Here is a 23,334-nt window from a genome sequence, read left to right as displayed (position 1 = left end):
AAACCAATTACATACACATTTTGTAAAGGAGCACTTGTACTTTAGCACTGGTTAGCAGTGGTAAAGTGCCCAGAGTAACAAAAACAGTAAAATCAGAGTCCAGCACACATCAGAAACCTGGGGAACAGAGGCAAAAAGTTAAGGGAGACCAAGCCAAGGATGAAAAGTCTAACATGTGTCCCCCCAGCTGAAATTGGGAAGCAAGGACCCAACCTCATGGGAGTTCTCATCACTAATGCGGAAGAACCTGGACAGACCATCAGCATTGGCGTGTTCTGTACCAGGATGGTGTTCCACCGTAAAGTCTGCCCCCTGTAGGGAAATGGACCAACTCAACAGGTTTGGATTCTCACCCCTCATCTGCATTAACCATCTGAGGGGCTCGTGGTCGGTCTGAACTCGGAAGTGAGTCCCTAACCAGTAGGGTCTTAGCTTCTTCAGTGCCCAGACCACAGCAAACGCTTCACGTTCTATGGCACTCCACCTACGTTCCCTGGGTAGTAACCTCCTGCTAATGAAGGCTATAGGTTCACCTAGGCCCTCTTCATTAAACTGTGAGAGTAAAGCTTCAATACCATGCTCTGATGTGTCTGTTTGCACAACAAACACCTTGGAGTAGTCAGGTGCCTTCAGCACAGGTGCTGTGCACATGGCAGCCTTCAGGGCATCAAAAGCGTTCTGGCAAGCCTCGGTCCAGATCACTGTCCTGGTTTTCTTCTTAGACATCAACTCAGTTAATGGGGTAACAATGGGACCATATCCCTTAACAAACCTCCTGTAGTATCCTGTGAGACCTAAAAAGGCTCTCACTTCTGTCTTGGTCTTGGGAGGCTCCCAAGCCAGAATTGTGTCAATCTTAGGCTGTAGTGGTGCCACCTGGCCACTCCCCACCTGGTGTCCTAAGTACACCACAGAACCCTGCCCTATTTGGCACTTGCTCACCTTAATAGTGAGGCCTGCCTTCTGCAGGGCCTCTAACACTCTCCAGAGGTGTTGCAGGTGTTCCTTCCATGTGGAACTAAACACAGCAATGTCTTCCAGGTAGGCGGCACTGAAATCATCCAGTCCTGTCAACACCTGGTGGACCAACCTCTGAAAGGTGGCAGGGGCATTCTTCATCCCAAATGGCATCACTTTAAACTGAAAGTGCCCATCTGGGGTAGAGAATGCTGACCTCTCCTTGGCCCCCTCAGTTAAGGCAATCTGCCAGTACCCAGATGTTAAATCAAACATACTGAGATACTTGGCAGCTCCCAACCGGTCAATGAGCTCATCAGCTTGGGGGATGGGGTGTGCGTCAGTCTTGCTGACCGCATTGAGTCCCCAGTAGTCCACACAGAACCTGAGTTCTGGAGTGACACCAGGTGCAGCAGCCTTTGGGACCAATACCACTGGGCTGGCCCAAGGACTGCTGGAGTGCTCAATAATCCCTAGGGTAAGCATTTTGGATACCTCATCCTTAATGCATGCACTGACCCTGTTAGTCACCCTGTAAACTTTCTGTTTAATAGGTGTACTGTCCCCAGTGTCCACATCATGTGTGCACAAGTGTGCGACTCCTGGGATCAGGGAAAACAGTGAGGAAAACTGTTGCAACACGTGGCGACAGCCACCGTGCTGCTCCTCAGTCAGGGAGGGGGAGAGGATCACTCCCTCCACTGACCCATCTTTTTCTCCTGCAGACAGGAGGTCAGGAAGAGGCTCACTCTCCTCTTCTATCCCATCATCTGTCGCAAGGAGCATGGACAGTTCAGTCCGCTCAAAGAGAGGTTTGAGGCGGTTGACATGCAGGACACTTAAAGGGTTCCTTGGAGACCGCAAGTCCACCAGGTAGGTGACTTCACTCTTGCGCTCCACCACTTCAAATGGCCCAGTCCGCTTATCCTGGAGCACCCTAGGCCCCACTGGTGTCATCACCCGCACTTTGTGTCCAGGTTGAAACTCGACCAGAGTGGCATTCTGGTCATACCAGCGTTTCATGTCCTCCTGGCTTGCTTCCAGGTTTTCCTGAGTGAGGCAGTCTGGTTTCTCAAAGCCAGCAAGTAACTGAATACATCCTGGGGGGGTTTACTAGGAGCTTTCTCCAAAGCTTCCTTAACCAGACTCAAAGGTCCCCTCACAGGGTGGCCATAAATCAGCTCAAAGGGACTAAACCCAAGTCCCTTTTGAGGCACCTCCCTGTAGGCGAACAAAAGGCATGGCAAAAGGATGTTCCACTTCCGCCTCAAGGGCTCTGACAGGCCCATGGTCATGCCTTTCAAGGTACGGTTGAATCTCTCAACCAGACCATTACTTTGGGGGGTGTTATGGGGTGGTGAACTTGTAGGTTACCCCACACTCATTCCACAGAGACTTCATATACATGGATATGAAGTTGGTACCCCTATCAGATACCACTTCCTTGGGGAACCCCATGCAGGTAAAACCCCCCATCAAAGCACGACCCACCACAGGGGAAGTGATTGATCTCAACGGAATGGCTTCTGGGTACCGCGTGGCATGGTCCACCAAGACCAGGATAAACCTGTTGCCCATCGCTGTTGTGGGATCCAGAGGCCCCACACTGTCAATGCCTACCCTCTCAAAGGGGGTACTGACAACAGGCAAAGGCTGGAGGGGAGCTTTACATTTGCTCCCACTCTTACCACTTGCCTGACAAGTCTGACAAGACCTGCAATGTGCATCTGAGTGCCTGTACATTAGGGGCCAGTAAAAGTGGGTGACAGGCCTCTCAAAGGTCTTGTCCTGCCCCAAATGTCCTGCTAAAGGCACATCATAAGCCAACCCCAGTAGGAAGGCCCTGAAGCACACGGGCTGACCCAGGCTCAGGAACCTTAGGCTTGCTATACAGGAGGTCATCCTCCCAATATATCAGGTGTGATCCTGGCACCTTTCCAGCAGCCTGGTCTGCAGCCTGCTGCCGCAAACCCTCCAAAGTAGGGCATGTCTTCTGTGCTGCACAGAATGCTTCCCTGGTGGGCCTCCCTTCCTGCTGCCACTGCGACAGCTCAAGGACGTCCCCCAGTTCAGCCACCTGTTCCCCTGTAGGCTCCGGGACGTCACCCTTAGGCTCCACCTCCTCACAGACCGTGGGAACTTCTGGGGCTGGTTTCCCATGCCTCCTGCCCTTCCTCTTCTTGGTGGTCCCCTGGGCCACTGTTTCAGGCTCCAGGGGCTCTTGATTACCTGACCGGCTGCCATTGACCTGGTGGATATGCATACCCAACCAGGCAAACCCAACATCTCCAAGTGAGACCTGTGTTCCACCCCTTCCAAGGGGAATCCTACAGGTCATTGCCTAGCAAACAATCAACAGGCATGGTTGTACTCACAGCTACCTTCAAGGAACCTGAGAGCCCCCCCATTCAAAGGGAACCTGCGCCACTCTGCACAGGCGCTCTGAGTTGTCCACTGCAACTACTTGGTGAAGTACCCGGGGATCTATCTGCTCTTCAGACACCAGCTGACTCCTCACTGTAGTCACACTGGCTCCTGTGTCTCTCAGAGCCTCCACCCTCTGTCCATTAATTGTCACCCACTGCCTGTACTTCTTAGTGTTTGCAGGCACTAGGGTTCTCTGGACCATTTCACTGTCCCCTAGTGAGACAAGGGTCATCTCAGCTGGTTCCCACCCACCTGAAACCAACTCCTCCCCAAGCGCTACACTGGCCAAACCCTGGGACGGCGCACCAGTGGGTGCCGGTGTACCTTTGTGGCATTTGGGGTCCCCCCTCACATGACCCACCTGGTGACATGCATAGCACTTACGTGGGGGACCACCTGCCACTGGCTTCCTTTTGGAGAACCATGGCTTTTTTTCACTGGGGGTTGAGAACCCTTACCCTGGGAATCAGTTTGGGGCCCTTTAGAGAACTCCCCCTGTTTACCCTTACCCCCCCTTTCTTCTGAGAGGGACCCTGCCCATCCTTGGTGTGGTCTCCCCCATACCTCTTCTGGACCTTGGTGCTCTCCAGCGGTCCGCTTCCTGCGCAAGCTTCCTGGGGTCAGTCAGCTTGCTGTCAATCAGGTGCTGGCGCAGCTCTGGAAAACATAAACTGTACAAGTGCTCCCAAACAATCAGATTGTAAAGCCCCTAATTACCTTACTGCCCTTCACCCAACCATCCAGTGACCTGCAATAAGAATCAACACATTCCAACCATTTTTGGGATTCCTTCTTCTTGTAGGACCTAAACTTATCCTTGTACTGATCAGGGGTAAGACCATACCTTGTAAGCAAGGCATCCTTCATGCTAGAGTAGGTGAGATTCTGAGCATGCCCTAAGGCTGTCAGTGTATCCCTCCCCTCTACCTCAAAGGGCTTGCACAGACCCGCCCCCCAATGAGCTTCAGGGACCAGATTCACGTGGAGAGCAGACTCATACCCCTTGAACCACAAGTATATGTCATCCTCCCTCTTGTAATCTTTCACAAGGTCTTTAGGAATGTGCACCCTCCTCTCAGGCTGCATTGTAGGGTTGCTGCCACCATCTCTACTGGACTGGCTTCTATGATCCATCTCTCTCAAGCTAAGCTCCTGAGCCATCGCTAACTTCCTCTCCTCAAGGGCTAGCCTTCTCTGCTCCAATTGGTACTCCATTTCTGCCTGTCTTTCCTGTAATTCTTCAGGTGTCAGACCCTTAGATGAGACACTGCTACCTGCCCTGGAGACCTTCTCCCTGCACGTAACAGGCCCAACCACAATACCATTGTGTATGGAACACTCTTCCTCCTCCTCCTCATCTCCCTCATCCTCTGTGTGCCCTTCAGTGCTCTTGGCTGTCACCCAGGCCCTCTGCGCCTTTTGCAGCACCTCCTTTCTGGATGAGCTCTTAATGGGACAGTCAAAACTTTTACAGAACTGCTTCAACTGAGCCTTGGTATAACTCTCCAATTTCTCAAGGTCAAAGTCATCCCCAACTGATGAATCTCCAGCTTGGGACATGATGAAGATTAAAAAACAAGTGCAAAGTTCCAAAGGCAGAACAACAAGTTCCCAAATGAAGTTCCAAAGAAAGTCAATCAAGGAATCAGTGAAAAAAATTTAAGTAGAACAAAAACAGTCCCAAAGAGAAAAAATCAAAAGATCAACAAACAAGTAGTATGTAGTAGTGCTCTGAACTCAAACAGTAGTGTACACTTAATCGCTGTATGTCAAGTACAAGTACAAGTCCAAATCCCAAACGCTGATCACCAATGTTAGAAATGGGGTCTTTGGTTGACAGTCAGGTTACCCCCTGTTCAAGCAAGGACCCTCACTCTAGTCAGGGTAAAAGAGAATCACCCTCAGCTAACCCCTGCTTACCCCCTTGGTAGCTTGGCAGAGCAGTAGGCTTAACTTGAGAGTGCTAGGTGTAAAGTATTTGTACCAACACACACAGTAACTTAATGAAAACACTACAAAATGACACAACACAGGTCTAGAACAATAGGAAATATTTATCTAAACAAAAGAAGACCACACAACAAAAATTCATAATACACAAGTCAAGGTATCAATAAAAATGCAAAAAGAGTCTTTAAGTAGTTTTAAACACACACTAACGTTGTCTGCGTGAAAAAGTACCTTGGGCGCGTCAAAAATAACCCTGCACGGGCGAATGCGCATCAAAAAGGGCTTGCGAGGCGTTGATTCCACTCACAAGCAGGACCGTGCGTCGTTTCTCCTTTCACCGGGTTGGGCGTGTCGTTTCTTCCCTCTGCAGGACAGCAATGTGTCGATCCAGTCAGCACTCTCGGGTCCGGGCAGGCCTTGCTTTGTTTTTCCACGCACAGCGGTACTTCTTAAGTCGGAAATCCAGCCACACGATGATCCGAAAACCCCACAGCGCAGGTTGTGATCTCCAGCCTCTGTCTGCGATGCTCCACGTTGTTTCTCCTGCTCCGTGCGTCGATTCTCCAGTCGCGTTTCCGGCGAGCGTCATTTCTCAGCTGCGGAGCCGGCGGCGCGTCGTTTATTCAGCTGCAGATCGGAGATGCGTCGATTCTTCAGCCGCAGATCAGAGACGCATGGATCTTTTCCCCACACGGCGCTCTGTGCGTGGATTTCCTTTTCTTTAGGCTGCCAGCTTCTCCTTTCAGGGTCCCAGGAACTGGATGGGCACCACAGGGCAGAGTAGGAGTCGCTCCAGAGACTCCAGGTGCTGGCAGAGAGAAGTCTTTGCTGTCCCTGAGACTTCTAACAACAGGAGGCAAGCTCTAAATCATTCCCTTGGACATTTCTTCTCAAGATGGAAGGCACACAAAGTTCAGTCTTTGCCCTCTCACTCTGGCAGAAGCAGCAACTGCAGGATAGCTCCACAAAGCACAGTCACAGGCAGGGCAGCTCTTCTTCCTCAGCTCTTCTCCAGGCAGAGGTTCCTCTTGATTCCAGAAGTGTTTCTAAAATCTGTGGTTTTAGGTGTCCTTCTTATACCCAATGTCTCCTTTGAAGTAGGCCTACTTCAAAGTAAAGTCTCTTTTGAATGTGAAATCCTGCCTTGCCCAGGCCAGGCCCCAGACACTCACCAGGGGGTTGGAGACTGCATTGTGTGAGGGCAGGCACAGCCCTTTCAGGTGTGAGTGATCACTCCTCCCCTCCCTCCTAGCACAGATGGCTCATCAGCATATGCAGACTACACACCAGCTACCTTTGTGTCACTGTCTAGTGTGAGGTGCAACCAGCCCAACAGTCAAACTGACCCAGACAGGGAATCCACAAACAGGCAAAGTCACAGAAATGGTATAGGCAAGAAAATGCCCACTTTCTAAAAGTGGCATTTTCAAACAGAATCTCAAAATCAACTTTACTAAAAGATGTATTTTTAAATTGTGAGCTCAGAGACCCCAAACTCCACATGTCAATCCACTCCCACAGGGAATCTACACTTTAATCAGATTTAAAGGTAGCCCCCATGTTAACCTGATGAGAGGGACAGGCCTTGCAACAGTCAAAAACGAATGTAGCAATATTTCACTGTCAGGACACATAAAACACATTACCATGGCCCTCATTACAACCCTGGCGGTCACAGACCGCCAGCGTTGAAGTGGCGATTGTACCGCCAACAGGCTGGCAGTACAAATCACCACATTTTGACCGCGGTGGTAGCGCCACGATCACACACCGGGACTGGCGGTTTTCAGCCATGGTTGTCCCGGCAGATATAATCCGCCAGGGCAGCGCTGCTTGCAGCGCTGCCCTGGCGATTGTGACTCCCCTTCCCGCCAGCCTGTCCACGGCGGTAGAGACCGCCATGGAAAGGCCTGTGGGAAGGGGAGTCGCGGGGCCCCTGAGGGCCCCTGCACTGCCCATGCACTTGGCATGGGCAGTCCAGGGGGCCCCCAGGCACAGCCCGTCGCGAATTTCACTGCGCGACGGGTTCTGCTGCGGCGGATGGAAACAAATGCAGCCGGCGCATTTGCGGCTGCATAGGCAGCCGCTTGGCGGTTCAACCTTGTTTGAGGTTGTAATGAGGGCCTATATGTCCTACCTTGACCATACACTGCACCCTGCCCTTGGGGCTACCTAGGGCCTAGCTTATGGGTGTCTTACATGTAGGAAAAGGGAAGGTTTAGGCCTGGCAAGTGGCTACACTTGCCAAGTCGAATTTGCAGTTAAAACTGCACACACAGACACTGCAGTGGCAGGTCTGAGACATAATTACAAAGCTACTTATGTGGGTGGCACAACCAGTGCTGCAAGCCCACTAGTAGCATTTGATTTACAGGCCCTGACACCTCTAGTGCACTTTACTAGGGACTTACTAGTAAACCAAATATGCCAATAATGGATAAACCAATTACATACACATTTTGTAAAGGAGCACTTGCACTTTAGCACTGGTTAGCAGTGGTAAAGTGCCCAGAGTAACAAAAACAGTAAAATCAGAGTCCAGCACACAGCAACAACCTGGGGAACAGAGGCAAATGGTTAAGGGAGACCACGCCAAGGATGAAAAGTCTAACAATTTTCCTTTCTGGCGTTCCACACATAAGTCACTGGCTTACTGGTCATTGGTATTTAGAGCCCACACTAATGCAATGCCTGCTAAGAAAGTGCTGTGTGAACTAATTTTGTTTGTGGTTTTCATGACCAAGAGGTGCAACTATCACTGTCAAGAGGATGAGTACAATGTGGTGCCTTCCTGGAGACACTATTTCATCCCTATCACCAACACATGTTTTGGATCAAGGAACCTTCCAACCTGGAGAAAATAAGCCAAAGGCTTCTCTTGTACCAGGCTAAACAAGCCCATCAAAAATTATGTTTACATTCTGGGTGACATTACCCCATTAGAGGGTACTAGACTGCTGAAGAAGGAAGGGAGCAGTCCTAATTTGCATGGGATAAGCTCCCATACAAGTGATGTTCAACCGGGTAGTCATAATCCCAGAAGCATTTACGACCATGGAACACTTTGCTGGTTAACATACGTTTCCTATAATGGGCAATAACTTGGACTAACTCCAAGGTACTCCAAAGCACTTTATGTAGTTATTTACAGCTCTAACCTAAATTTTCTCATTGGATTTAAATTGGAGCTTGAATTAGCAAGAGTTGACAATAAAGGATACCCAGTCTGATGTCATCAAGCCGAATCTTACGTACCAAACTAGATTAGTTTAATGGGAAGGCCTTTGAATTATTGTATTATATCTCAGATAATTGTTAATATTGAACCACTTCAGCATGTCATCCATCACAATAGTGACCTGAAAGATTCTGACTGGCCCTTTCTCTGAACAAACTGATTCACAAGTGTGGGAATATTGCTTAAATCAATAAGGAATCTCACAGTTTCAAAGTATACCTCCCACATACTGCAATACTATCCAGCTTTTCCATCAGACAAGAAAATCACACAGGGATCCATTTACAAGTATACAGTTAAATGTTAGCAAAAGTATTGTACCACTCAAATTCATAGATATATGTGCCTAAACATATTTGTGATTCATAACCCTCATTATAAGAAGATCATAATTGCCATAAAGAAGATGAATATTAAATGGAACTTCACATTACCTACTGTAAAATATTGTTCCTCTCTGTAAGAAAATGGACTATCAGTTTGTAAGGGTGAACCACAAAGGTTACTAAATAAATCTGTGCTTAACCCTCTGGTAGTTGGTACAAAGCCGTCAGGCTTAACTCAGAGGCAGTGTGTAAAGTATTCATGCAGTATTCCAATAGTTATAAAGTGAAGTATGTGCCGAGGAAGGCCTTGTGTTGAACTGTCTTCTGGTTGGCATCAGTCCCCAAGAAGCCCTCTACGTTTGGACTTTGAAACTTTCCTGGAACTCAGATCTCCTTCAGTAGGGCAAACCATCAAACTGAGGCTGACAGTTTATTCAATGTTGATGGTTGCAGCTTCAACAGCAGTCCTGGCCCCTGTCGTTCCTCCAGACAGAAACTTGGGAAAACGATTTTAAGTCACAGCTTTTGCAGCTTGGAGAGGATGAGTACACTTTCACATCAGCCAAGTGTTCATGAACTGGGGAAAGTCACTTCAGAGTTCAGGCTCACTCTAAGAGAGGCAAGCAGAAGGGTCCAGGGAAGGTCCAGCTGGAACTGGCCAGCAGGGTAGTTGCAGGGAAAGGCCTCTAGAAGCTTGTTGTGTCCCTATAGCTCAAACAATGTATTTCTACCTTCTGTTTGACTTGGAACCACTTCTGCGGTCCTATGTTCAAGGCAAGAATGTCCAGTTTTCCTTCATGTTTGTCAAACAGCAGGGCAGTCCTTCTTCTGATTTTCCACAGGTTCAGAGGTTTCTGATGAAAGGTTTGTGCAGTCCACTTTCATACCCAGAGCTATACCCAGTGCCACACTGTAGATGGAGGGCAAGCATTTGTTCACCCCTTAACCATTTCTAGTGAGTTCTAATCACAACAGGTTTTGTGCCTATCGGATTAGAGAGACAAAGTGGAGGCAAGCCTAGGTTTGAGGTTCGTCTGCCAGTGCAAGGTAGACATTGTTTGAAGCTAAGGAAGGGTCCGAGTACAGACCCTTAGGACATCATGTCAAGGGAGGAGTCCCCCTTCTCACTGCCAGGACCCTTTGCCCACTGTCTGGGAGCAATACACATCTCACCATAGGGGAGTCATCAGGGGTCAGGTGACAGATGGAAATGGCAGGAAAGCATTTTGGTTTAAGACAGGGAAATTACAACATTCTAAAAGTACAATTTCAAAAACAGTAATATAAAATCCGACTTGACCATTAAGTTGTATTTTAAATTAATATTAACATGTATCCTTAAAGCATTTTCTAGCTGCTCTCGAACTGAATGTCACACTTATTTAAGGTAATAATGCAAACAAGTGTTAACCTGTGGAGCGCCAGCCTTGCAACAGTGAAAAAATTACTTTGTGGGTTTTTCTCTGCGAGGACATTTAAAACATATATTACTCATGTCACACTTTTGAAATGACATGCCCACTGCTTTATGGACATTTAGGGTCCTCCATAGGGGTGACTGCTAAGTATTAAAAAGGAAGGTTTAGACTGCCAAAAAGTGTATTTTGTGAGGTCGAAATGACAGTTTTGTAACTGCCCACCCAGGCTGCACTTCCAGGCCTGGAGAGTTATTTTACAGTGCTACTTTAGTTAGTGCACGAGTGCTGCAACCAAATAATAGCACTTATTTATAGGAACCGTGTACAAGTTGTTACCTATACTAGGGACCTCTCAGTAAATTAAATGTGCCAATCAGGTATATTCCAAACCTACCACTGGTTTGCAGGAATAAACTGTGCAGATTCCTCATGTCCACAAAAACAGTTTCAGCAATAAAAGGCAAAAATCTGGAGTGACTGTGCTGGGAGTGCAAATTTCCAACACATACCAATTCTGAATACAAATGATTTTTTAACAATAATTGAATGCTACATATTTTAAATTCAAAATAGGTTATTAAATATGTTAAAATCAATTAAACCATATCTTAAATGTATATATTTGTAATATTAGTTTTATATTAATATGTATTTGTACCTATTTTAAACAATTTAATGGAATTGAAAAATATTTCCTACTGGGTTTTATTTTCAGTCCCTACCCCTAATATTTTCTATATGAGGTTTGTGCAGTATTAATGATTGACCATATATAGTGCTACATTTACTATTTAAGTCTAAGTTACAACAAAAGTATAAATTATTACAAAAGTGCAATTTGTGAATACCAAAAAGTAGAATACTTACTCAAATGTGCAAACTGGCTTTGTGAATCAAGCACTCAGGGGGTCATTCCAACCTCGGCGGTAAAAGTCGCTTACTGCCAGACAGAAGACCGCCATAACACCGCCGCGGTCGCGGTAAACCGCCACGGTCATTCTGACCCACAACAAGCAAACAGCCAAAATCCCGACATCCCCAAAAGTCCGCGACACCAAAGGTCAGCGATAAACTGGCGATGACCAAACCTCCACCGTCACGCCAACAGAAATACGCCCATGCCATTACGACCCACGAATCCACGCAGCGGTCTTTCAACCGCGGTATTCCATTGGCGGTACACACCGCCACGCTCAAAATACACATACCTGTACAAAACACTATCACATTGAACAATAAAAAATACACACACCTGATACACATACACACACCACACCCACACACCCAATACAATATAAAACACACACCCACATCACCCACAAACCCTTACGACAACAATTTACGAACGAAAGCCAGAGAGAGACACCACCATCAACAAACTAGCAGCCACAGGCACACAACACCATCACCCACACATCTCCCAAGCACAAAACACCACACATCACCACATATCACCACACTAATCACCACACACACACAACCCCATACATCACCCACACCATCCCATGGCACCTCAAAGACACCCCAGGTTCTCAGATGATGAACTAAGGGTCATGGTGGAGGAAATTGTACGAGTAGAGCCCCAGCTGTTCGGGACACAGGTGCAGCACACCACCATTGCCAGGAAGATGGAGCTATGGCAAAGAATAGTTGACAGGGTCAACGCTGTGGGACAGCACCCAAGAAATAGGGACGACATCAGGAAGCTGTGGAACGACCTACGGGGGAAGGTGCGTTCCATGGTATCCAGGCACAACATCGCGGTGCAGAAGACTGGCGGCGGATCCCCACCACCTCCCCCAGAATTTACAGCATGGGAGGAGCAAGTCTTGAACATCCTGCATCCTGAGGGCCTCGCAGGAGTAGCTGGAGGAATGGACTCTGGTAAGTCTCATCTTCACTACTTCATCCCCCCCACCCCACCAGCATGCCAAATCATACCCCCATCACACCTACTCCTAGCAAATGTCTCACCATCACAACCCACCCATCCCAACCCCAAGCCCTGCATCTGACCACAAAGCATGGACACCCATCACCAAAGCATGCCCACTGCACATACCCATCCCACCCCCCAAAGCACCGTCACAACAGCCCCCACAAAGGAATGCCAGCCCTGGGGTACACGGCCACCCACCCATTGCACACTATGGCACACACAGAAGCAATAATCATACGTTTGTACCCCTGCAGGACCCGAACGCCACGTCACCGCGCAGGAGGGTCCATAAATGTCCACTCCACCCCCAGAAGAGGCCCACAGTGAGGACAGCAGCTCTGTCGACCTGGATCTAGATGACCAGCCCGGTCCATCGGGGACCTCGGGACAGTCGGTTCCCCTCAGGCAGTCACAGGCCACAGCAGACCTTCCCCCCTCTGGGAACACCAGCACAGCACCCACCCAACGGGCCCATACCTCTGTCCCCAGGACACGTCAATCAGCGGTGTGTCCACCACTACAGGGCACCCAGGTTAACCCACCACCCCAACAACAACAGGGACCTGGGGGCAGTGGTATGGGGCACACGGTCCAGGGGACAGAGGCCCAGGGAAACAGGGGAACTGGGAGGGCTGCTGTGCGACAGGGGGGGGACAGGCCCAGGGAACCCACTCTCCACAAGGCCCTCACCTCCATCATGGGAGCATACCACCACTCCCAGGAGACGATGGCGACGGTCCTGGCCAGGTTTCAGGAAATCCAACTTCTGCAGGAGCAACAGTATATGGGGTTCAAGGAGGAACTAAGAAATATCAGTACCGCAATGGGCACCATCGTAGTTGCCCTGAATGAGTTAATCACCACATTGCGGGACACTGTGGCAACACAAAGGGCCCCTGACACTAGCATGGACCAAGAAATGCCTACCACCTCCGCCGGCGCTAGTGGACAGGAGGCCCCAACACAAGACCAACAGGCCACCAGAACCCCACCCCCTGCAGAAGGAGAACCACCCCGCAAGCGGGCCCTGAGATCCAGGAAGAAGACAGAGTAAGATGTCAAGACCCCCGCCAGCAAAGGATACCGCCCTGATAGTCATCCCACTGTCCCACATTGTCACCCTGTCCAACTTTAAATTGCCCCTGCTCCACTTCCCACAGGCATTTGGACAATGCACCTGTGATACTGATAGTCTGGACTCTGCCATGGACAATCCTCCACCATCACCCCTCACCGTTTTGCAACCACCCATCCCATTTAGAGCACTTGAATAAACACACTTGTTGCACAAAACAATCTGGAGTCTGGCTGTGATTTTGAACAAATGTATTAGATATGACCGTGCAAAAATGTCAATTCACATTGTGATGCCAACAAACCGCTGTCACACAGCTGTAGTCCATGGGGAAACAAAGCAGATGTCACGCAGTGGGGCCCACATCTCTGAAAACGGAAGGGAAAGTCACAACACAGTTACCATACACTGGGGAAAATAGTCAGACAGTAGAGAGATAGGAGTGTTGAAGTATATGTAAAATGAAGGGTTGGACACTTACCTGTGGGTCACCGAAAATACTGCTGTATTACTGTGTTCCTGTTCTCTATGTCGTCCTCTTCCGCTTCCTCCTCTTCAATCTCCACAGGCTCCACAGCTGCTACAACACCACCATCTGGACCATCCTCCTGCAGAAAAGGCACCTGGCGTCGCAATGCCAGGTTGTGAAGCATACAGCAGGCCACGATGATCTGGCACACCTTCTTTGGTGAGTACATTAGGGATCCACCTGTCATATGGAGGCACCTAAACCTGGCCTTCAGGAGGCCGAAGGTCCGCTCGATCACCCTCCTAGTTCTCCCATGGGCCTCATTTTACCGTTCCTCTGCCCTGGTCCTGGGATTTCTCACTGGGGTCAATAGCCAGGAAAGGTTGGGGTAACCAGAGTCACCAATTAGCCACACCCGGTGCCTCTGGAGTTGACCCATCACATAAGGGATGCTGCTATTCCGCAGGATGTAGGTGTCATGCACTGAGCCAGGGAACTTGGCATTCACATGGGAGATGTACTGGTCAGCCAAACAGACCACCTGGATATTCATGCCTGACCTGTGAAGTGTGACAATGTGATGTGAGGTCAATGCGCTGGCGTGGCACACCATGGCGGTAGGCGGTCGAAAACCATGGCGCAAAGCCGCATTGGTTAACATGAAACCCTATGGGTTTCAGGAGCCAATGACGAAGTGCGCAGGCGGTCGCGGTACGCACCGCCGCGGTACGCACCGCCGCGGGCGTGACCGCCATTTTCTATCTGCTTTATCACTCGATACCTGATCATCCACAGGAGAGGACCTATACTGCAAGTGCTGCTGTGACCTCGGACTGGAAGACACAATGGCTGCTGCGACTGGGGAAAGGGCCCCTGCCTTCACTTCTGAAGAATTGGAGAAACTCGTGGATGGGGTCCTCCCTCAGTATGCGCTACTCTACGGTCCTCCAGACCAACAGGTAAGTACACTGGGACCATGCTTTGTGGGCAATGCCTGGGTTGAGTGGGGTGAATGAAAGATGGTGGGGAGGGGAGCGAATGAGGCATGCATCAAACGACAGATGAGAGCATGTGCCACATGGCAAGGGTGGGGATGGGGGGCCACTCACATTGAGCATGCAGAAGGTGATGATATTTTTTTCTCCACCTGGACATGTCACATAGGTCAGCGCCCATCAGAAAATCGACATTTGGCGTGCCATCGCCAAGGACGTCCGGACCCTGGGGGTCCACAACAGACGGGGCACCCACTGCCAGAAGAGGTGGGAGGACATCCGCCGCGGGAGCAGGAAGACCGCGGAGGCTCTGCTGGGGATGGCCTCCCAACGTAGGAGGGGTGCCTGTTGTACTTTTACCCCCCTGATGTCCCGGATCCTGGCGGTGGCCTACCCCGATTTGGATGGGCGCGTGAGGACATCACAGCAGACACAAGGGGGTGAGTACAAGCACATTCTGCTGATTTGGCACATATTGGAGGTGTCTGGGTGGGGGAGGAGGGCTGTGGGTCTCCCTCGGCCAGGGCGATTTCTGTAGGCTAGGCCCCTCCATTAGGCATGGCCCTGTGCCCCCGCCCCCCACCTCTGTAGGTTGCCTAGTACATCTATTCATGGCCCTGTGTCACCTATGTGTGGAGTTGTCGTCTATAGGGTTGTAGGCCATGTCCCACTGATTGAGTAGTGTACCCAAAGTGCGCGGCGTAGTGCAGGGGGCTTCTGTGTCTGTCCTCTCCGCCAACAGTGTCGCCAATGCATGCACTCAAAATGTCTTTATTTCCCGCCCCCTCCCCCCTATTTTGGTGGTCTTCTTGTTCATGTGTACATTAGCATCATCAGGCGGAGGAGAAGTGGCATCGGAGCACGAGGGAGCTGCATCTCACATGGCCATGGAGGGCCATGCAACTGACTCGGAATTCACCAGTGAGACGGAGGGCGAGGGGAGCTCCACAGTGGGGACACGTGGTGACACCAGCGACACAGACTCGTCCTCGGAAGGGAGCTCCCTTGTGGTGGCAGCAACATCCGTGCCCCCCGCAACAACAGTTACAGCCCAACCCAGCGCACCAGCCCCACCCTCCCAGCAGCCCCTCAGCGTTCGCCCCGTGCCCGCTCACCCAGGAAGGTGGGCATCTCCTTCGCCCCAGGCACCTCAGGCCCTGCCCCAGTTACCCCTGCTGCCCTCAGTGAGGAGGTCATTGACCTCCTGAGGACGCTCACTGTTGGGCAGTCTACCCTTTTGAATGCCATTCAGGGTGTAGAAAGGGAGGTGCACCGGAGTAATGCATACCTGGAGGGCATTCATTCGGGTCAGGCTGCCCATCAGCGATCGTTCAACCCTCTGGCCTCAGCACTGACGGCAGCCATTGTCCCTGTCTCCTGCCTCCCCCCTCCAACTTCCTCCACCCAGTCCCACTCCCCTGTACCTCTGCCTATCCCAGACACACCTACAGACCAGCCTGCACACACCTCAACACCCAAGGGAAGCTCATCCAGACATAAGCACCACACATCACACAAGCATTCACCCAAGCAACATCCACATGCAGACATACCAACAGCCACTGCCTCCTCTGTGTCCCCCTCCTCCTCGTCTCCCTCCTCCCTCCTCCCTCCCTGTGACGTCTCCACTCACACTTGCATGCACAACATCTTCAGCCACTACGTCCATCACCAGCACACCCACCAGAACACTCCGCACACGTGCAGTCACCACCCCCACTACCATTTACACGTCCCCTGTGTCCTCTCCCAGTGGGTCTGTCACCCCCTCTTCCAAGCCACACAAACACAGGCAGCCACCCACCCAACAGCCATCCACCTCACGACAGCCTCCATCACCAGCACCTGCACCCAAAGACACCAGACTTCACTCTCCTACAACCACATCCTCTTCCTCCACTCCCATACCCACTACAACTACCCGTCCCTCTCTTTCTAAATTGCTTTTCCTTTCCAAACTTGACCTCTTTCCAACAACTCACCCACCCCATCCATCTCATAAGACTCCAATCAGCACCTCAGCCACCACAAAACCTGGACCTACAAAGACAATAGTCCAAGGATTTTGGAGTCCCTCACCTTCAAGGCCAGCTAGTTCGGCTAGGAGCAAAGAGACGGCCAGCCCACCCCCTAAAAAAAAAGCTAAGAAAGCCAGTGCCTGGCGCGAGAGGCCAAAGACAGCAGGCTCCAAAATCACTACCCAGGCACTGTCAGGAAGTGGGGTGCCACCTGGCACACCGCCAAAGGGAGGAAAGGGCCACAGACGAGCAGGGAAGGGTGACAAGGGCAGCACGCCCAACAAGTCTGGCAGCAGGCCAGCTGCCCAGGAGGGCCCCACCAGCCCCATTCCAGGTGTGCAGGAGGACACCCACAGGCCCGGTACGGCAGCACAGGAGGGCCCCGCAAGCGAGAAGACAGATGGGCACGAAGGGCCCGGCAGCCACATGTCAGGTGGCGAGTGAAATCCATGGCATGGCCGGATCTGGTGACCTGGACACTCATGTCAAGCACCACTGAACAGGGCCCTTCAAGTGAAGAACTGCTGAACAGGGCCCTTCAAGTCAAGCACCGCTGAACAGGGCCCTTCAAGTGAAGAACCGCTGAACAGGGCCCTTCAAGTGAAGAACCGCTGAACAGGGCCCTTCAAGTCAAGAACCGCTGAACAGGGCCCTTCAAGTGAAGAATCGCTGAACAGGGCCCTTCAAGTCAAGCACCGCTGAACAGGGCCCTTCAAGTGAAGAACCGCTGAACAGGGCCCTTCAAGTCAAGCACCGCTGAACAGGGCCCTTCAAGTCAAGCACAGCTGAACAGGGCCTTCAAGTGAAGAACCGCTGAACAGGGCCCTTCAAGTCAAGCACCGCTGAACAGGGCCCTTCAAGTGAAGAACCGCTGAACAGGGCCCTTCAAGTGAAGAACCGCTGAACAGGGCCCTTCAAGTCAAGCACCGCTGAACAGGGCCCTTCAAGTCAAGCACCGCTGAACAGGGCCATTCAAGTCAAGCACAGCTGAACAGGGCCTTCAAGTGAAGAACCGCTGAACAGGGCCCTTCAAGTCAAGCACAGCTGAACAGGGCCCTTCAAGTGAAGAACCGCTGAACAGGGCCCTTCAAGTGAAGAACCGCTGAACAGGGCCCTTCAAGTCAAGCACCGCTGAACAGGTCACCGCTGTGTCAAGCACCGCTCCGCTGGGCCCTTCATCTCAAGCAACGCTCCGCTGGGCACCGCCGTCTCAAGCACCGCTCTGCTGGGCACCGCCGTCTCAAGCACCGCTCCGCTGGGCACCGGCGTGTCAAGCACCGCTCCGCTGGGCCCTTCATCTCAAGCACTGCTCCGCTGAGCACTGCCGTGTCAAGCACCGCTCCGCTGGGCCCTTCATCTCAAGCACCGCTCCGCTGGGCACTGCCGTGTCAAGCACCGCTCCGCTGGTCCCTTCATCTCAAGCACCGCTCCGCTGGGCACCGCCGTCTCAAGCACCGCTCCGCTGGGCACCGTCGTCTCAAGCACCTCTCCGCTGGGCACCGCCGTCTCAAGCACCGTTCCGCTGGGCACCGCCGTCTTAAGCACCACACCGCTGGCCCATTGGCAGAAGGGGCAGGCCTGCATCTATGTCGGGCAGGGCTGCACGAAGCACTCTGGGCACCATGCCTCCTCCAGAACCAGTGGAGTCTGTAATCCACTTGTGAGACTGTGGCTTTGCACTCCCCAGGATGGCACAGTGGGCAACCCACCCACTGTAGAGACTTGAGAGACTGTGGCTTTGCACTCCCCAGGATGGCACAGTGGGCAACCCACCCACTGTATAGAATTGAGAGACTGTGGCTTTGCACTCCCCAGGATGGCACAGTGGGCAACCCACCCACTGTATAGACTTGAGAGACTGTGGCATTGCACTCCCCAGGATGGCACAGTGGTCAACCCACCCACTGTATAAACTTCAGAGACTGTGGCTTTGCACTCCCCAGGATTGCATAGTGGCAATGGAGGCCCCTCGTGGATCTGGCGTCATGGACTCATCTGGCTGAGGTGCACCCCCTTCCGTTCCCCCTGAGGTGCCTGTAGTTTTGCTATCTGATGCCCCTGCAGTGTTCTCTCCATTGGAGTCGGGTATCCTGTGTGGGCTTTGCCCATGTGTTTTGGCCCAGTGGCCCACGAACAATGGCTGTTACACAGTTCGGACTGGACTTTTTCTATATATATATATCTATAGTTATAGATGTTTTATCTATTTTTTTACTCAGCCGTACAATATAATTCCAATTTCATCATCATTTCCTTTTGTATTTGCATTCTTCCGGGGGGGTTGGGGGTGTCACTCTGATGTGTTGCTATGCATTGATGTGTGTGTAGTGGTGGGTGAGGGTGAGGGTGGGTGTGTCGCGTATGTGTGTGCCCGTAATCTTTTCTCCTCCCCCCTCCCCTGTGTCGTAGGTGCAGTACTCACCGTTGTCTTCTGCGCCGGCGTTCGTGCTCCTGGTAGAGGAGCAGGAATACAATAGCTGGCAGTATGTGTAGTTCGGGTTCCATGCTGTCCAGATTCCTCGTGGGGTGTATGGAGGTGAGCGTTTTCCCTTCGAAATGGCTGTTTCTGCCGTGTTTTTTCGGCGGGGCTACCGCCCCGGAAAAGGTGGCGGATTGGTGGGTTGTGATAGGGTGGGCGGTACATTGTCTCCCGCCTGTCTGTTGGTGGTGACCGCCGCGCTGTTTGTCTGTCCCGCCGTGGCGGTCGGAGTGTTAAAGTGGCGGTCTCTGTTGGCGGTTTCCGCCAGGGTCAGAATTCCATTTTTTTTACCGCCCGTCTGTTGGCGGGTTAGCCGCCGCTTTAACACCGACCGCCAGGGTTGGAATGACCCCCTCAGTGTTTAAACCTACAGAGGCATCCACAGGGGAGGGGGGTGTTCCAGGACACATGGCACCCCAACTGTCCATTTAAGTAGGGATTCCAGTTGTACTTAGCTGCTAAGAGCAACAACAATTTGGACTTTATCTGCAACTGGACATCAATGATGGACCATTTAATATTCAGCTGGCGAAGTTTAGCCATCCCATATGCCAAATGTGGGGAGGCCGACGAACCATTGTGTCAGGCACTGTGAAATAATAAGATTGAAAATTGAAATCTCCCAGGCACTGTTCCATCACTAGGTGATGCAGCTTCTGCAATGCAACTCTACAACTCCCTGCACCAGATCTTAATTGAATCAGGGCGACAGAAAAAATAAATGATTGCACATCAAAGGATGTTTGTTAAAAGGTATAGTAGCCTGGGTAATATTATCATTTTAGACAGTGCAACCTGCCCTATAACTAATCGCAGCAGGTTGCCCAGAAGGACATGGGTCAAAGCTTTGCAAGAAAAACATCTTCTTCTTCTCTCTATACCCCTGGTATTTAAATATTTCTTTCTAGTGTCACACCTAGTGAAATGTCTGGATAGAGTTCAAACACATCTCCTGATAGGTGAGTGGGCATGATATGGTGCTGGATTTGGCCCTGTCTGCAGGGTCACCCCCACATTTTTTGCTTCCATCCCCCTCCATTTTTGCAGAATTAGTTTTTTTTTTACTTTATCACGGTTAACCAGTGCTGAAGCACATGTGCTCTCCTCTTTAAACATGGTGAGACTGACCTACATCCTGCTGGCAGATTTGATTTACTTGTAAGTCTCTAGTAAAGTGGGACTTTATGTACGTAGGGCATGTAATATAAATGTTACTAGTGTGCCTACATCACCCATTGTGCCCCACACTTAGGTAGGCCTTTACATGTATCAGCCTTCCATTGCAGTCTGTGGGTGCAGTTTTAAAATGTATTTTCGGCCTGGCAAAATATGCCTTTTCCCCGGACAAACCTTCCTTTTCATTACAAATAAGCCAACCCTAGAGTAGGCCCTAAATAGCCCACAGGGTAGGGTGCAGTGTATTTAAAATGTTGAGCATATACTTTTAACTTTTACATGTCCTTGTAGTGAAAACTATTAAAATCCTTTTTCACACTTCAAGGCCACCTGTCCCATAGGATAATATTGAATTATCTCCTTACTATTAATAAGTGATCACTTTCAATTAGGAGCAAGTAGGATAGTTGAGTTTGGTGTCTAAAGAATTGTAATTCAAAACCTTCTTTCATGGTAATGTTGGATTTTGAGTCACAATTCTGAAAATGCGACTTTTAGAAAGTTGACATTTATGTGTCCTAACCAGTAGGTACCTGCAGACTTTATCCAGGGTTTCAGGATTAGGGGTAGCTGGCAGTTGGTTTTGGTGTATCAGACAATGAGAGAAAGGGGAATTAGGTGTTGGCAGGATGGTTCATCTGTAATGTGATAGTGATGCAAAGTTGTCACCTATCACGCTTGCACATCACAAAGACGCTACATCAGCATACTCAGAGAAGGTTTCACACTAGTCTTTTGCACCCCCAGACAAACTAGGGGTCATGGCAGGGAGGAAGGACATTCCAAACATGTCTGTGAATGGTATTATGTGGTTCCTACTTTGCTAATAGAATTGCATGTTTAGGACAGCAGCACCATCAAGTATGGGAGAATGAGTGCAACCTGCACCATTAGTAGCTGTCAGCCTATCTCCTGTCTAGCTCACAGTGCCTCACCCAAACATTCAAACCTGTCAGGGTAAAAGCTGATTATAGCAACCTGAACATGGAACGCCGATTTCCCAGAGAAGCCATGGAAATAGATCATACCCCTTTCGACCAGTTACTCACGCATGCCGAGGCTAGACACAAAATACGAAATAGGTTTTGCATACATTTATTGAAGCAATCACAATCTGGTATACAAAAAAAACAAGTGCTGCAATAATTAGGCAGATGAAACAAAGCAAGGTAACCAACATTATGATCAGGGTGAAGAGAATAAACAATCCCACCATGTTGTGTGTGCTTATATATGGTCTAGAGATCCCTACCTAACCCCATGTCTACATCTGAGAGCATAGTGGTTGTAACCGTCCGCCTGGCTTGAACTAAGGGATTAGCCCCAGCCCAATACCTAGATAAAATATCAGGAATCAGCCTGTTGTGTAGGTGGCAATCCTCTCGGAAAGCTGGAGGTTCAGTATCAGGAAAACTGCTGGTTGTTCAGTACACGTCTCAGGATGATCATGACCGGAATGCCCTTTCCCCTCCTTTGGTCAGTTGTAGTTTACACCCATGACAAATTGAGGCCATGGTTCTGATATAATGCTGTATCTCAGAGATAGAAGCTGGCTCCTGGAATGGCAACACAGATTAGCATATTATGTACTGCGTGTAACAGCCTTTGACAAAGATTACAGATTATATGTAGTGCAAAGGCTGATTAAGTAACCAGTGTGGTTATTGTCTTCCTAGAAGGAAACAGCTGATACAGATGTAAAAGCCATGGCTAAAAAGCAGTCTTGGTAATCATGAACAAAATGTCTATAAAATATTAATAAAACACAAACTGTAAAATAAAGCTAAGCAGGGGTACCCAACTCGGGTACTACAGGGAACTTATGACACTCTCCCCTTGCCACTAATGGAGTAAAGATTCTAAACATTTCTAAAAATATCTAAAAAATGCCCACTTAAACAAGCAGAGCATGCAGGACAAAGGGTGCATATTTTCATTCATGATGTACAAAAAAAGCAGAATTAACAGTCATCTGCGTTTTGTATTAGTCATCAAAAAAATCAGTCAAGATGAAAGCCAGGAGGGGCCATGCTTCCACAGTCGATAACACCACCAAAGCCTCAACCAAAAGGTCAAAGGAGCACACATGATCCAAAGCCTCTGTTGCAGCTGAGGGGGCAGCGTTCCGTGCCGGATGAAAGGACTGCTGGAGCCATACCATCCTTGTCCATGTAAGGTGGCTCATAGAAGGCATCCCGGAGCAACTGTATTCTCATAGGACAACTCCGGGAATGAACCCTCAACGGGACCATAAGCAGATTGATGTCAGTGGAAAGCACTTGTTCCTGAACAAGCACACTTCCATTTCATTCTCAAAGGGGCACCACAAGCAACAGAAAATGGGCAGCACGCAGCAAAGTACTGGTCTAAAGGATAAGGACCTGTCTTTGTTCAGTTACCCCAACAGTGATACCTCAAAGTACTGCATCATATGATCACGACACAGTTGGGCAGGTGGTAGCTTTATCACTCTCTGGCTTTGAGATGGGGCATCCATTATTGAGCACAAATAGCAACAGCAGGATACCACCAATCAATGGCAGTAAAAGCACTATGCCTACAAAAACACTTGTGAAAAGTGAGTGTATGGCTGATGGTATTACTTCATAAACATTCTAGAATGTGCTTATGAATCCAGATCCTTTTGCCTGAAAAACATTTTCAACCCCCACAGTATTGGATGCATTAAAAACGCGTCTCACAAGTTCACTGAAGTATCTTGGAAATTTTGGATTCAAGAGGGATTGTATCTCTGCTGAAGACCTTGACATTTGTAGGTCACAGGTTTCATGGGCAGGTGTAAGTGCCATGTATTTCTGAAACAATAGTGCTTTCTGCCTGATTAGCTTGTCGAAGTTGACATTGGA

At 49.9% G+C, this 23,334-nt stretch overlaps 1 protein-coding gene across 1 annotated transcript in view; it reads right to left on the bottom strand.

The window, feature by feature from the left end:
* Positions 1–23,334, bottom strand: part of KCNIP4 (potassium voltage-gated channel interacting protein 4) — a 651,531-nt gene that overhangs the window by 549,967 nt on the left and 78,230 nt on the right. The window lies entirely within an intron of this gene.

The sequence above is a fragment of the Pleurodeles waltl genome, chromosome 1_2 (assembly GCF_031143425.1).
Source record: "Pleurodeles waltl isolate 20211129_DDA chromosome 1_2, aPleWal1.hap1.20221129, whole genome shotgun sequence".
NCBI classification, from domain to species: domain Eukaryota; kingdom Metazoa; phylum Chordata; class Amphibia; order Caudata; family Salamandridae; genus Pleurodeles; species Pleurodeles waltl.
Note: the sequence above shows the minus strand (reverse complement) of the source record. Positions and strands in the feature narration are given on the sequence as shown.